Consider the following 16338-nt stretch of genomic DNA (forward strand, 5'->3'; position numbering starts at 1 on the left):
AAGATCTATTTCAACATCGTCAGCAAGCAGAGCCTGCCTGCACCCCGCGCACACGGGAGCTGTTTCTCAGAGGTGCTATTAACGTCTCACCTTCAGCTTGGACGTCCTTCCCGAGGTCGGCTAAGGATGCGGACGTCTCGTTAGCGTCAGCGGGACCGGTCGCTACCACTCCATCACAGCGCTGGCTGCAGGACGAGGGGATGCAGACGGCGGCTCCCTTGGCAGCCCTCCCACAGACCGGCGCGTCCCCCCGCGCTGCCCTTGGCAGAGGGCATCCTCTCCGGGACAGGCCTTCGGTCCTGCCGCGCAGCCGCCGTCCTGCCTCTCAGCAGGGAACTGCTCTGCTACCGCACGGTCCTTCTAACGCGCGCGGTGGGTGCGACCTGAGCAGCCGGGAGCGTCTCATCTTCGCCAGAGGAATGCGGCTATCTCTAGGAGATATCCTCGGAGTACGTGTGTGTGTGCATACGTACACGTTCCACGACTACAGATAGTTGCCCGTCTAAAATAACCCAAGCCTGTCACCAATTCTGAGTCTATTTCCATGTTTTCCTCTTGCTGACATTGGCTGTGCATTGCCAGTCCTCTGGCTCTGTCCTGCCTCTCATTAGGTGCATCAGAAAGTTCCCCTCCCCAACAGCTCGATATTTCAATAAACAGCCACTCGCCTTCCCTTTCGTGGGTCCTTTTCGTCAGCTTTAACTGCCGTGTCGCAGCGTCTGCCACAGCACTTATTGTCATTCACACCATGCTCTTAATTTTCTTTGGTTTTGAACTCTCTTTGTTTTGAGACTTTTCAGTTTGAGCATGGGAGTACCTTAGTATTAGAATTTCACAAGACCTTCATGTGCATCTTTCCTTTGCTTTTTTCCCATCTCTAAGGGTCAAGAAAACTTGATAAACTCATTTGGGATTAAATCTCTTTTCTTGAGCTCCTTGCTGATCTTTTTGAGGTCAGGAAGTATCTTTGAAAGTCTGTCTGTTTTTTTTTTTAATGCACAAATACAGGAGACACGCCAGTAACCCTATGTAGCATTACTAAGAGACTTTCCTCCCAATGTACCTAAGATTATTTTCTTACCCTTTAAGAGCATAATTAGACCTGCGAGGCCTGGACCATGCCTGCTGCCTGTGCTGTGCTCTTCATTCCATCTCGACAATTAATTCCCTTCAGGTGGGAGAACATCAAGGCATTGGCAAATGCTGAAAAAGGAAGAAGCAAAAGCATCCCGTTAGGAGCCAATACAACTTCAAGATGTCCATTAATTCAGCCCATGACAATTTACGCTCAAAGCATCTCCTGGGACAGGGACATCCCAGAATTGTCCATCAGGAAAGAGCAACTATTGGGAGCCCAGCTCCCTGCTGCCCGCTCAGCCTCCAGCCTCCCAAATCCCACAATCCATGGGATGCAGAATGACCCAGCTGCAAGGGAAGGGACACTTTGTTGCTTCCCCTCCTCCATTGCCAGCTAAGGGTGCAGGACTGGAACCCTCCGGCAGCACACGGGAAGGGTTTGCAGGCCCTTGCTCAAAGGCAGGACCTAAAACCAGCTACCAAACCATCTGACCGTTAATAAAAACGCAAACATAAAAATGCTGCCTTTCAATGAAAGCGAGAGGCAGTTGTGCTCCAGAGCGACCCCCTGCTCTCCCTGAGCACTTAACGCAGCATCCTCCAGCTCCAGGGGCCTCGGTGGCCTCCCCGCCCTGCAGCAGAGTTACAGCACACCGGGGCAGGTACTTCCAAAGCACACATAGGGACTCATTTTTAGGGCTCTGCACTCGTTGCTCTGCAGCCCTGAACAGAAGAGCAGATTGATTATTCTTTTTTGTCACCTCCAGGGAAGGTGCTGCGAACGCTTCCCTGAGATTTGAGCACCTAAATGCACTTCCCGAGCCCGTTAATTTAGAAGGAATATCGACAGGCAGGAGAGGCGCCCGTCGGGATTGCACTCCCTGGTGGTTTCATTTTAGGGGATCTTTCCCTTTTGTGCTGGAACACAAGCAATGACCTGGTACATCAGCTAAAGACAGGAAAAGAAGCAAGGCAGAGAAAAGGAAAAGCCCTCTCTTTCATGCCCTTTATGATACAAATAATAAATCATTTTCCCAACTGAGGGCCTGTAAAGGAGTCTATCAAACAGGATGTGTTTAACAAGAATGTCTCTCATTAGCAATCCAAGCAGGGCCATGGTTAAAGCAGACAAATAATTTAGGTTTTGTCACACTTCCTAACATTGCCACCAAACCGAGGCATTTAAAGTTACACTTGTCACAACACTAATTATCTATTTGAACAGCAGAGCTCTCAGCCGACTGAATGAGTTGTTCTGCAGTTAAGAACAGATCACTTCATCAGCTGCATCTGATCGTCATTACTTTTTGGTTATAGGATGTAAATCGGCTATAACGACAGAAAATATGGCTTTGGTACCTTTACAGCAGCTTCATAAGAGACGGGGGGATCTCTTCTGCAGCAGCCAAAAGCTTCTGCTCATGTACTGGAAAACAATGTCTTGGGGTTTTGTGTTGCCTTGGAAACATGAAAAATAAAGCGCCATTAATTACCTATTTTCAAGCAACCAGAGTATCCAGCGCTGAGGGTCTGATCCAAGGTTAATGAAACCCTTACCCGAATTTCAGCAGATTTTGACTGATCCATCTGCCCTTCTAAACAAGGAGAGGACCGAGGCAGAGCAAAGCTCAGCCAAGTTTTACTTCTGACCATGTTCCCAGAAGAGTTACCAGAAGGCTTCAGGCAGACGCCCAGAGCGGCGGTTCGCACCGGTTCCTTCACATCCCTGACACTGTTAACACTGTCATCTGTTTATTTTTTAAAATGTATGCCCTCTTTTTTCAAAGAGCAGCTGACCTGATAAACGTCCACACAAACATATACACAAGACCTATAAAAAATCCCACGTATATGTCTTCTCCAGATAGGAAACCCTAGAATCACAGAATCGTTAAGGCTGGAGAAGACCTCTAGGATCATCAAAAGTCCAACCGTCAACCCAATCATGCTAATAGTCCCGGTCATTGGCACAGAAGCATGAGTTCAGCCAGGCCTTCTGCTATCGTTCTTTCTGCCCAAAACACTGCCAAATAACAGAGTCTCTACTATTATATCTTCTGTATAATCACTTTTAACTGATAATTCAACATTTTGAAACTACAGACTGCTTGCATCTTTTCCTCCCATTAGTAGTAGTGTTTTGGTCCTAATTATAAATCACTGTGAAATAGGTGAAGACGAGAATCAACCTCTTCTTGTGGGAGTTTGAAGTTGTCCTAAAATTTTCTTTTGGAAAGACTGTTTCACACCCACCTCCCCAGCACAGCCCAAAGCAATCAGCTAAAACTCCGGCCACAAATATATGGAAGGATAAAAGTAATTCCAGTAAAAATCTTAATTTTCTCCAGGAATCCTTCTCATTTATGAATGATGCTGCAAAGTACCCCTTCTCTTTCCTTTATAATGAGTATTAATCTTTGTCTATCAACCCAAGCACAAGTTTAGAGTATTTTCCACTCATTCATATTCACAAGGTTGAACATCTGGTTTCGGATTTGGGCCAGGTTTTAACACACCAGTACTTGCCACCACTGAAAGTATTTCATTAAATAGGTGCTGAAACAGGGTGAAGTCCCACGCGCCACACAGCCTGTTCGAAGACGGGCGCGCACGGACGAGCTGGAGAAACGCCGGAGTCCGAGACTCCAGCATTTGCAGCCGTGGTGGTAACCCTGTGCAGCGGGCTGGGAACGAGCCCAGGGCACAGCCCGGAGAAATGCAGAGCACGCGGGAGCTTCTGCACTGAGGGGACCTTGCAGCGGTCCCCAGCCGCTTCCTTGGGGCACAGCAGGGCGCACAGCGAAGCCGTATGGGCACACAGCTCCCCACAACAGTGTGATGGGCACACGTCGTCCCCCCCAACCACACTGACCCCTTCTTGTCTCCACGGGCACATCCGAGCTCCAGCCTCGCCTTCACAGCAGTTGGTACTAAGAAGGGCACAGTTCAGCCACCAACCCAAAGCTGACTTCACCACTTAACCCCAGGAGCCTACCTCATCTAATTCCAGCCAAACCTACAGCTTTTCCACCATATGTATACGCTCCTGTAGAATCATAGAATCATTTAGGTTGGAAAAGACCTTTCAGACCGTTGAGTCCAACCATCGATGTAGCACTGCCAGGTCCACCCCTAACCCGTGTCCGTACAAGGTACTCTGCCCCATGACCGCTGGCATTAGCACATATGAAGTTCAAGACCCATTTCAGTGCTTGTAGCCAAAATGCACCAGCAGCATTTCAAACTGCCTCCTCCACTTAGGAGGTTAATGAGCAAAATGCGCTGGAGACAGCAACTTCTCCCAGGTCTCTCACTGCCTCCTCCCCACCTGAGCTGCTTTGCCTCTCCCCATACTTCTAAAGAAGCATGATTAACATTTTAAGAACCGTAATCCACCAGGAACATCCATTTGTTGAGAAAATCATCTACAACCAGACTCAAACTGTTCCTTTTCTCTGTTGACACTGTCCAACAACTACAGCTGAAAGGGATCGTATCGGACACTGGTGACGGCCCCCACCATGTAGCGTGTGCGTGCTGGGGACAAGCCGCCGATCCAGCCCTGCAGCGCTCCCACGTCTGGCCGTACCCCGTCCCTCCGCCGCAGCCCAGGGGATGGGATTTGGAGATCCTGCCCACGGCACAGGGATGGGGCACAGCCACCTCCCAGGCTGCTGGAAATGCACCGCTTTCATCTTGTAACACTACGCAAACAAGGTAAATGCTATTTTTACATTTGGTCCCAGCTATTTTAAGCAAAAATTTACTTAAAAAGACACCGAAAGACAACCTTTTCCTATAGTTAGCCATCCATTTCTAAATGAACTGTTTGTATCGGTAATTGTGAGTTTTCTTTTCTCTCTCCAGTTTTCCTCAGGAACAATGCCAATGGCAATCTCTTTTGACTCTTTCTGAAGGTTAAACTGACTACAAGAAAGCTGGATCAAAGGCAAAGAAAAACTTTATTCTAGAAGCACAGAAATATTTACGTAACACAAGATAAGCTAGAACTCCTCGTTTCTACCATGTAGACACGCTTGTAAAAAGCGTATAAAAATAGGCCTTTTCTACTTCAACTGGGGAGGGGAGGGGAAAGAGGTATTTTATAGCTCATGTAGGAGAAGAGAGACAAGGCTGGCAATCAGCACAGTTTGTTATGCATCTCATTGAAAAGATCCAGAGTTTTCAGGGTTTTCTGCCTGAAGGAGAATAATTTTTCAGAGCCATTTTGATGCACAAGAGGAAAAGAGAATAAAGTATCCCACCACAGCCTGGGGCTGACGCCGCCTCCGAGCAGCAGACCAAGGGCCACGAGGAGCCCAGCTAAATAAGCCAAAGGCTCTAAGGTCAAATGACAAAGCTATTGATTGGGGAACGACTGCCAGAAACAAGGGGATTGGCGCAGAGAGCCCTCACAAAGCAAGACAAGAGCTTTAGTTCAACCTCCTCTTCTGAGCTGCTCTCTGAGCTCCTCAGCTGTGAGCACAAATTTTGGCAGCAGCCTGCTAATAGGCCTGATGAGAGAAAATATAAATTGACTTAGGGTCGGTCATTGCAGAACAATAATAAAACTGAGATAAGAGAGACATTTTCTCACAACATATTTCTCAAGAAATGGCCTCTTTTTGGCCAGCTCTAGTAAATTCAAAATAATGGGAAGTTCAATACACTTATCAATATTTATTCTAACGAGTTCATCGTCTGTTCTCACCGATGCACTGAAACCAAACCCGTAAATGTTTCGATATCAAACACCCACTTCTGCCTGCCCTCAGAGGAGCAGAGCCACCCGCTCTGCAGTTAATTAGCCATCCTCTAGGAAGAAACGAGAACGGCCATGCTTTAAATTATGCCCATCTGGTAAAGACTGTCTTGAAAAGATGAGACTTATGTCATGTTTCGGAGCTATCAGAGGCAGAGGTTTCCCAGCAGAGGCCATCTGTCCCAGATAACTGCTGCCAGCCCTCAAGATTGTCAATTAGTCCGTAATGATTGTTTATATGAAAAAGATGGCTGAAGGGTCAGGAGGCTGACCTCTGAATATGAACATCATGGTGGAATCTAATAAAAGCCCAGGTACTGAGGCGAGGAGCAGGGCATGTCTTCCCAGCACCTCCCTTTCCTTCAAGGAAATAGCAAGACTCTTGCTCTTCTCTGAGTCTAAGTAAGAACCAAGATGCTGCTGCTTGTGGCCGCTTTCCTGCTTAACTGCGGCATGCGCTAGAAAGTGTGGGACAGGTCCAGGTCCCTCCCCTGCCCAAGGGGTTTTAACCCACTACCTCTGATTTTCTTGAAGCCTTGTGGATTAGAACCCTAAACTCCCAGCTGCCTGTTTGGGCTTAAAGCCCAGCCTGTAGAGGTGAGGGCACCACGGTTTCTAGACCCAGATAACGTGCTAACTAGGCCCCGTCACATACGGCCCGCGGCACGGTCACAGCCACAGCTTCAAGACTAAATTGCCGCGAGTCGCGCTTCCCAAATCTCAGAGGAGTCTCGCACCACAGCCGGGCTTGGATCTGGGTCTTTCCCCCCGCCCCAGTCTATGCTGTTTCAATTCCTTTCCAACACTGCACATGCTCTAGTCTCTGGTCACAGCACAGCTGAAGTGCAGTCACACGAGTCCTGCCGTTACTAAAGCAGCTTCTGTCTCGCTGCTCTTATCGGGGCAGCACAGGGCTGGGACCAGCTTGTAAGGAGAGGAATTGCTTACATAATTTATGATGTCTCTTGTTGTCAAAATAACCAGACAAGCTTAAAAATATAAGCAGACACTGTGAGGAACAATATGCTTATAATGTTGATTTATATGGTGGTGGCATAGAATGAGAAATACTTGAAATTACAAGAGAATAAAAATGTAAGGTATTACGGAAAAATGTGTGACATTTCTCTATTCCACCCATCAACAATATATCGTACTTTGCTTTAAAGACAGAAGATCATAACGTCCAGGTGTCTCAAGGAAGATATTTGAAGTGCCAAATAAACATTACTGCAGCAAGTGGACTCTGCTGGTGTCAAGTCACGGCCGTAACCTCGAGGGAAGGCGCCTACCAGGCAGCCGCTGTACACAGCTTTTTAGGCATTTTTCTTTAGTGATAAGAAGAAAAGCTTTTGGACATCTATTTCTCTATATGTTCAGAAAACCTAAGCTATTCGAGCACGGTAACTCGTACACCAAGAAAACAGATGGACAAATGAACGTGCCGAAAGGCGCTGGAGCATCGCTGTTCACAGAGGGAAAGTCTTCCTCTGCACACCTACGGCAGGGCAGGGCTCCTGGCTCCCGACTTCAGGAGTGACTCTCTTGAAGACATGAAGACCAACATATAAAGTATATACACAGGAAAGCGAGGGAGTGGCTGGCTGTTTTCTAAACACCAGCAGCACAAAAGATGCGGATTGACAGGTAGCGGATGGACACCACATGTTTTAGAAATTAAAATATAAGTTGTTGGGTTGGATTTTTTTACCACATCAGTTGGATTTCTGTCTATGGGAAACGTCTCCTCAGAGAGGCTCTTTTCACAGAAACAGCAGGGCATGGAGCGGTAACAGCGTGAAATGAGAGATCTTGAAAAGCAGCGTCGTTCTGCAGGAAGCCCTGCATTTGCATGTTAAGCTACATCTATTCCCTGAGTGCTCAGACACATGAAAGCAACCCCAGATTTTCAGTTAGCAGCAGATCTTTTAGCTTCAGCCTGAATTTAAAGGTCATGCATGTTTAGAGCTTTTTTTTCCCCCCCGCTTAGCTGGAGCAGCGTTACACAGCTCTCCGTAGGAAGAGAGGCGAGAAAAGTGCCAGCTCGGCCGCACCGAGATGCCGGGGTCACAATCCCGTCTGTAGCAGTGTCTGACATCGGCCCCCGCTCCCAGTGACAGTGGCCCCGATACACTGGGATGTTGTATGAGATACACTCCTCTGATATCGGTGACCTTAACAAGTGTGTTTTAGCGCTTGTCAGGGCTATGACAGCTGTATCGTTTTAGGCATGTAAATGCATCGCGACTGGAAAGCAACTGAACGAAAGCCACTGTCCTTTTCACAACACAGTCCTGAGGGAAGTTCAAGGCATTTGAATTCCATTTTAACTTTTCTCATCTTCCGAAATCAGACCTATTTTTGACCAGGCTGAAGGTTTCCTACCTGACGTGGCAATTCTGCCCTTTGGCTTTGCGCTGTGCAGATGGAGAGGCGGGCAGGGCTAACGCCCACCATCTCCCTCCCACCACCATCAGCAGTACCACCTCACCACCACCAGCACCAGCCAGCCAGGGCTGCAAGGCACAGATGCTCAGCTGTGCTTCTCACTCCTCCTCATCCTTCCATGACGCCCTGACAAAGGGTCAAGCATCGCAAGGCTGCTGTCAACACCACCGAGCAACCCAGCATGCCATTTCCTCCCTTTCTGAAGCGTTCAGGAGCAAGGTGAAGTGGGAGATAAAGAATAAAATTATGACCCTTGTCATTGCCTTCCAAACGAGAAACACTGATGTGGCAGCGTATTTGAATATTCAGGAAAGAGGCAGACCTATGCACTGGATTTACTGACATAAATGTTGGTCTCAGCTGTTGAATTCCTGGCGCTGATGCAGGTTGCAGAAAAATTATATGTATGCAGAATGGATAAAAGGCGAGGGCTTGCTTTTGCCTGCCGATATATAAAGGACTCGAATGATTGTTGGTTTGTTTGAGTCTGTGATTAGACTGATATGGCTTATGCCCAAGTATACTGCTGCAATTAAATAGTAATAGAAGCTAAGATCTTTGGATTCACCTGAAATGCACTGGGGAGCTGGTAGGGAAGAATCCTTGGATAGACCGATCCAGTCCCAGAAAGGAGCGGATACCCTCCAGAGGGTTGTTATTTCAGTTCTTCTGGACTCGTCATCGATCTCACACACGCTGGCAAGACAGCACGTGGTCCCATCCCCTCTGGAGGTGGAGCACAGCTCCGAAGCCACGAGGAAGGGAGCAGACGGAGGCGGGGACAGCTCTCATCTCACACATCCCCCTCAGCAACACACCCCAACACTGACAGCAGAGGCAAAAAGCCCTCAGATAACTGCACTTAAAGCCCTGTTTCAAGATGCCCTCCTTCCCCTCCCTCCTCTTCCTCTCACGGTACTGAGAGGTGGTTTCTCACATAACTGAAGGAAAGTGCCTAACCTCAGAAGAATGTTATTTTAAAGATGAGCGTGCCTGACTCAGAAATTCTAGAAGTACTTGTTCAGCGCTTCACTGAAGGGTGAGTTCAGGTCTGACAGCAGCTTCCCTCAGGGGTACCGCCAGCATTACGCAGGGGCGGTGGGTAGGTACAGCTGGTGTCACCAAGCAAGCAGACTTGCTTAGCAAGGCAAAACATCCACCTGGGGCTTTGGAAGACTCGGGTTCTGGCCTCCCAGTTCCCTTGCATGGATGCGTTTATGCTTTGCTCTGTTGCCCCCACAAGCGCTGACAGTGCTGAGGCTCCTGGTGTGCTGAGACCACTACTTATCCTGATAATGAATGTGACAAAATTGCTTGGGGTTTTGGGAGTGGTTTAGCTGCTTGTTCGTCTGTATCTAGGTAAGTCCCTCGTCTTACACTTGGAGTTACTTTCTGCCTGTAAACCTCCTAGCTAAAGGCATCTTCTTCCAATATCGCAGTCCCCAGGGCATCTAGTAGTGATAACATTTGACACTGCGAAGTCCCAGAGGTTTGCTCTGTCATCCAGCTCCAGAGAGCCCTCCTAGACCCAAAGACCTTGAAAGACTCCATGTGTCTGCCTCCAGGAGTCCCGCTGCCTGTCACCATATAGCACAGGACCACAGTCCAGATCAGACCACACACTGAGGAGGGAGGAAGAGGAAAAGAGATCCTTCTTTTCCCTCTCGCCCTTCAACAGATCCACATCTGGTCATCATGCTGGCTTATGGCGTCTGATGCTACTTTGCACACCTTTGCATTCACCTCTTACCTGGTCCTGGGGCAGGTTGTAAATCTGTTACCATTCTGGGACCCAAACGCTACCGATGCAAACCACCGAACTTCTCCTTTCAGCTATGTCTTCTCTGCGAGTGTTGCGTTCAGTCACCCAAGCTTTACTGCTACGTTTAGGGTACAGAGCAGAAGTTACGTAAAGCATCAGCATCCCTGTGTGTAAGGGAAAACTGATATTACATACAGGATGGAAACATTTGTAGCTCACAAAGGCCACCTGAAATAGGGTTATATAAAACTGCAGATAGTACCAAAAATTTCAAAGTATAGAAAAAATTCTCTCTGACACCCCTCTAAAATGGGAATATTGCGTATTACTTTGAAATGCATTATTTTTATTAGAAATGCGGTCATACAGCATTTAAATGTGTAACTACCTCGGGATTTAGTACATCAGTCAAAAGTTTTCATGGTCAAGATTAAAAAAAAATTTAAAAAGCTTTGAATCAGAGTTGCTTACCTCTAGCGTGCTCATTTGGGGTCTGCTCAGGCCTTCGCGCACAAACAGCTCCATATCTTACAACACAGTAATGGCACAGTCAGGGAAGATTGCCTTTGGAAAGAGGAGTGAGGAAAAAGAAGCTGAATCACCACAGAGACTCAGTATTTGGGGAATACTGAGGAATGACTGTCAATAAGCTCAACACTCTACAAGCAGCAAACAAAACTTCACCAGGAGTCATTAATCTATTACAGAAGCTTAAAAAAACCCCACAGACTGAACCAGCGCTGTTATACATTAGTCCGAGACCACTAAAATATTTGCACATCCTTGATTTTCTACAGCAATTTTGTATCATCAGTTTAAACCACCATTTATCGTTCAGAATGGGAGCTCCAAAGTTCGATGGCCTTTAAGAAAGGACCAACTAAGCCTTCAGTTGAAAGCAACTGCGTATGTGCTGCCCTGCTGTTTGAAAGGCAGGGATTGTCTAAACCTTAGCCATCGTGCTCCAGCCTAAACAAATGAAGTTGTCCCACGCAGACCTTTCCTGAGAGTGGGCTTCGTTCTGTAAGCGGGTAAGGGAGCTCTGGCCACGGCCCTAAGCTGGCTTCCCTGGGGGTACCGCCATGCACACCAAGTTTAAAGTTAGATGGTACAGCATGTGCTTAACTACAAACGCTCTCATGCCAACAGTTTTCACTGTAATATGGGAGAAGCTTAGAAATGTTTTGGGCACAAAAATGCAAAGCAAGCACTTGCTATCTTAGCACCGATGTTGTTATGAACAAGTCATTGACAATATCTGCTTCTTTTAGTGCAAGCTCAAAGCCCACAGATGAAGCCTGGGACCATCACAGAAATACGGGAACTGCTTTTGCAATTAGGATTTTTTATTATTCTCATTGTAGGCTATTAGGCTGAGGGTTCACATTTGTAATTCATGTTTATAATTCAATTATTTACATAAGGGACAAAACTGTAAAAGCAAGTAAGATGTAGAGTAGAAATATTTGTGGTTTCTTATTACAGTAAAAGAAGGAGACTTCAACACATAGCTTTAAAAATTAAAGACAACATTATTTCTAGATGCACAGCTTCTAATGGTCTCAAAAATGCACATTCAAAATGAAATCAATGCTAAGCGAATGTCGGAGATGCAATATATAACATTATGGCCTAGTATACATGCAGGACAACAGTCTGAATCAGGAATTCTTGCCCTGAAACCATAATGCCTTTGTACGGTCACAGAGAAGTTACAAAACAATGTATCTGACTCCATTCCCTTCACCTGCAACGGGCAACACAAAGGGCTATTCAGCAACCATCCACATCACCCTTTTCTTAAACATATGTAAAGCTGAATGAACAAAAGACAAAAATGTAGGCTGATGTCTACTTCGTTTCATGGACTTGATGCTCTTAGAGGTCTTTTCCAACCTTAATGATTCTATATTTAAGTTTTAACTCTGCCTTCTCATCACACATGCTTTGTTAAATGGAGTAACGCAGGGGGCTGAAAATTACCAAGCAGGTGTTTAAAAGACATCCGTAAGCAGTTCTGCTATAGTCTAATTAGTGTTCTAATACATATTACAGTGCAGAGTCATCATTATTTCCTCTTCATTAGCTGCTGATATACAATGAGTCTTAAAAAAATGTCTAACCCTTTTTCTTTTTTTTTTTAAATTATTTAAAAAAAACCAACAAGAGCTTATTTCTCCCATTAACATAACAAAGGCAATAGGAATATGATTAATGCATGCCAGCTAAACTATGTGCATTAAACATTAAAAACCAAGGCACCATCTCTGCCTAATGTGCATTTGCAAATTTTAAAATACGCCTGTCAATATTAACACTCGCACCAAATGAAATGCTGTTTTAGGAAGAAAATAACAGAAAAATAAACCTTTTCTTCAGCTGTCTTATTGTAACTGCTGATCCCTATTCCTGTTCTTTGGAAAGAGAGAGACCACAAAGTCTACCAGAATGCATGCAAACTATTCAAGGCGCCGTCTGACCTGGCGGGAGGAGAGCTGCAGGATATATCTGTCTCGTAGCCGCTCCTGCGAGAGTGATCTGTGTTAGCTCTGCACACTTTCAAATGAGTTTCGGGCTAGCATTAGCACCCTCTTTGCCCAAACATAAACCTGTAGGATGCAGAAATTTCTAAAACGCCACTGTTCCTCTCAGCTTCTCAGGTGGACTTTGCAGCCGTGCTGAGGTCAGCCCTGCTGCAGCGGAACTGCTCGCAAGATCCCAGCCAGCTACTTCAAAGCTAACGCGTGTCTGAACTACAGTCACAGCCACACGGGAACACTTTTAGAGCTTGGGTCTGCCAAATGGTGATGTGTCCTTAGGAGCGCATCTGCTCATTGGACGTACTTTATACCTCTCCACGCTGGGATAACTTGTACCGAGGACAAGGTCGTTTCCAAGCTTGTGGTCTGAGTTTCCTTACATTTCTGAGGCTTTATAGCTACCAAAGCAGAAGCAATTCAAGTGTTCCCTTCCTAGAAATCTTCTGACACCTGCCAAGGAAATCCATCCTGGAAACCTCTATATTTACCTTGATTATCCCCACACAGCTGAGCTTCTCTCCCAGTGGAAATTCCAGTCATGGCTATCGGGGAGCCCAGCGGTACAGCACGTTTAGCTGTTGATGTCGCACAACCAGGGGTACAGTCACTTCCCCAGCTTGCCCTCTCCTGCTGTCAGCCCATCCCCTAGAGAGGCCTTATGATCATTTGGGAGGTTGAGCGATACATCAAGGATCCAAGCTCCTTTCCTCCCATGCCTGTGCAGACAGGACACCCACAGAAGAGCACTAAGAGATGCCGAGGTCTCGCTAAAATAAGACGTTCCCTTTTCTATCTCAAAATTCAATCCTCCATCAAGGGTTGAAAATTAAGACGAACTCACCAGAGGGGACAGCAGCTGAGGAAGGTACATTTTTACGCCTGCTTCGCCTTTGACAGCAGCCCTTTCGTTACAGCACGTGGCAAGTCTTCAGCAACTTGCCAATTATGCCTGAGCCCCCAAATTCAACATAAAGCTGCTCTGTAGTTCTGCTCTTCTCCACCTTCTCTGACAGAGTAATAACAGATGCTTCACAAACCGATTCCTTATGAAATCTAACACCAAGTCTGTAATGAGGTTTTACTGCAACAACAACAGATTTTACTCTTCCTCTAGAGATTTACAGAAATCTGGACAATTTTTAGACGACTTCAAGCTTTGGGGAGCAAAAACTCGAAGTTGATGCCAGTCGTGAAAGTGATACAAGCATCAGAGGCACCAGGGCTGGGGGACCATACCCTCTCATCTGCTCTGCACCCAGCATCCACACAGACACAGATTTAGACCTTGAACTAAAAGACAGTGGGTGAATTTGCACCCTGCTGAAGCTCGCTGGTGCCCCACTGCTGACTTGGCACCGTGGCGTCACTCTGTCCTCATAGAGGATGAGCCAGGTCCATATCAACACCAACAAGCGGCTGGAAACAGCCCCAGGATTTGCTAGGGACATTTCTGCCCACGGCACAAGGACACGCTTTCCTTGGGTTGCCCAAGCATGTCACCTTCAGCCAAAATGAGAGGAGGTGCTCACCCTTGCTGAGGATCGTGGCAGCTCACACCACGTCACACAGCTACAGGCAGGCACCTGCGGGGAGTCCAAGCGCCCTGTTCCCACGACAGGGTGAGAAGAGGGACTTGCCAGCAACATCTGCAAAGCCAAGCCAGGACCAATTCCCCGCTGCGGACTCCCGCGTCTCGGCACAGCCACATTACGGAGCGTTGCGTTTCAAAAGCACCGCACAGATACAAGTCAACGAGCCCTGTGAGTGATGCTACGGGTAGGTAAGGCTTAACGCCTTCACTGTAAAGGCAGGGGATCAGCAGCAAATAGGTTAAACAATTTACCACAGATTGTTCAATAAATCAGTTGCAGAGCCTGGGTTGGAATCCAGAGATCTTGTCTCCTGCTATTGTCTTGATTTAACTCTGCTAGAACCACCTAATTGCTTTGTTTTGTTGTTACAGGCAAAAACTTGAGCATAGGAAATAGTATCAAGCACTGCACAGCGCTGAAAAGAAAGCTTGATGGGATTCTGTCTCCTTTGCTGTGAATACCCAGGACAAAGGGCAAAAGGTTGAAAGCAGATGGGCCGCTGAGTTTTCTTGCTTTGTTTTTACAGGTTTTTTTCCCTTATTTTTATTATTAGCCAAGAACCCTCTGAAGTTTCCAAAGGAAGAGGGTAATGGTGTCAAGAAAATTTAACGTGTGTTTGAGATTCATTCAATGCAGCTCTATTAGCTTTAGGTCGGCTTTTTTTTTTTTTTTAAAGACATGTTTACATCTCAGCTTAAAGAAACTATTGAACCACATAGAACTGAAGTGGTGCGCTATACCTTGAGGCATATTAAAGCAGCCAAGAAGCACAGTAGTTTGATAATGTCTTAATGCACCATGGACGTAGCATTTGATTTCATATATTGATCACTCTGTATACAATTAGTTGAGTAGGTGCAGGTTTACAATCGGTGCTGCTCCTTACTCTTGTTTTCTATAGTGAATAAAACTGACTGAAGCATAAGAGTGGGAAAGCAATCACATTTCGTGACCTTAGAAGTGACATCCCTCACAGTAATGAAGCATGAAGGCTTTCTAAAATCATGCAGAAAGGCAGTCCATTGAGTTATGCTGACTGGTCTTTCACCTGTGATTTCAAACCATTTTAAATGGATGCTTAGAGAAACACGATTTTTAAATATTTTTTTAATTAAGGTTAACCCCCAGCTTTAAGGAGGTCAGAAAGCGTCTACTTGCTTAATTTCAGTTCCCGACACTTCTATATTTGACAAGTAAAAATTGCAAAAAGGTTTAATATACGTAAAGGCAATAATAAATTTTTTCTTCCTCTTTTGTCTGATTAAAGAACGCAGATAATTATATTGTATTCTAAACGTTGATTTCTCAGTGGATATAGATACAATGCCTTTTATCACTGAGACTTTTGAAGATGTTATTTTGACACGTCCACTCCGACCAACACCCACTTAGCACATCAGGAAGTAAGTGTAAAATCAATTAATTCAACAGCTATTTCTGCAGCCTAAAGCGTAATTACCCATGAAATGTTGATGTTTTTCAGGATAGCAGAAATTTCTCATTTATGCTTAGCCTGGACTACCTTTTCCCTCCCTGCATCCGAGAAGCGGTGCTCAGATGCGCAGACAGAAGATGGCAGATGCAGGTCAGCTGGTTCTCACCTATTCTGGACCAGTTAAATCACTGTTTTAACACTTAGGAAGGTGTGGGGGAGCACGGGCAGATCTTCCAAAGACAAACTGAAAAGATAACCAGATCCCTACCAGTAAAGACTCTTGTCCCCTAGGTAATGCCTTCTTTTTTCACCTCTTTCGCCTTTCCTCTGCTGCTCGTCCCACTACCAGAGGATGTGTCTGTACATTAGGAGGTTTCTGTGTAATTTCTGTGAACATCTGTAGGGAGCCATCTCCCACCTCGACGAACACATGCTTTCACAGCATCAGCTCCACAACAGCAAGTTACCACCTGCCAGACTTCAAGAGCCTGCAATGGGGCTGGGTTTTCAAAAGCCCTCTACCTCCGCTGCACAGAGCTATGCCAAGACGTTTGCGCCAGTTATGGATGCTGGATATTAACAACAGCTCTAAACATAATAATCAGTTCGTCTATCTCAGAATTAGAGTAGCTTTTCTGTAAAAGTATTTTACAGTTGAATAACTTTGATTTTTTTTTTCTTTTTTAGCTCTATGTAAAACAGGCAACATCAGTATAATCCTT

At 46.0% G+C, this 16338-nt stretch overlaps 1 long non-coding RNA gene across 2 annotated transcripts in view; it reads right to left on the reverse strand.

Annotated features, from left to right (window-relative positions):
* Window positions 1–16338, reverse strand: part of LOC142058468 (uncharacterized) — a 211957-nt gene that overhangs the window by 141 nt on the left and 195478 nt on the right. The window contains exons 4-8 of one of the 2 annotated variants that reach the window (XR_012661006.1): window positions 10521–10613; window positions 10038–10213; window positions 2437–2535; window positions 1082–1203; window positions 91–502 (exon numbers count right to left, since the gene is read on the reverse strand). This is a non-coding gene — a long non-coding RNA (uncharacterized LOC142058468). Of the gene's footprint in view, window positions 1–90; window positions 1204–2436; window positions 2536–10037; window positions 10214–10520; window positions 10614–16338 lie in introns of both variants that reach the window. The other variant, XR_012661005.1, reaches the window with a different exon arrangement.

Source organism: Phalacrocorax aristotelis, chromosome 6 (genome assembly GCF_949628215.1).
Source record: "Phalacrocorax aristotelis chromosome 6, bGulAri2.1, whole genome shotgun sequence".
Lineage (NCBI taxonomy): Eukaryota > Metazoa > Chordata > Aves > Suliformes > Phalacrocoracidae > Phalacrocorax > Phalacrocorax aristotelis.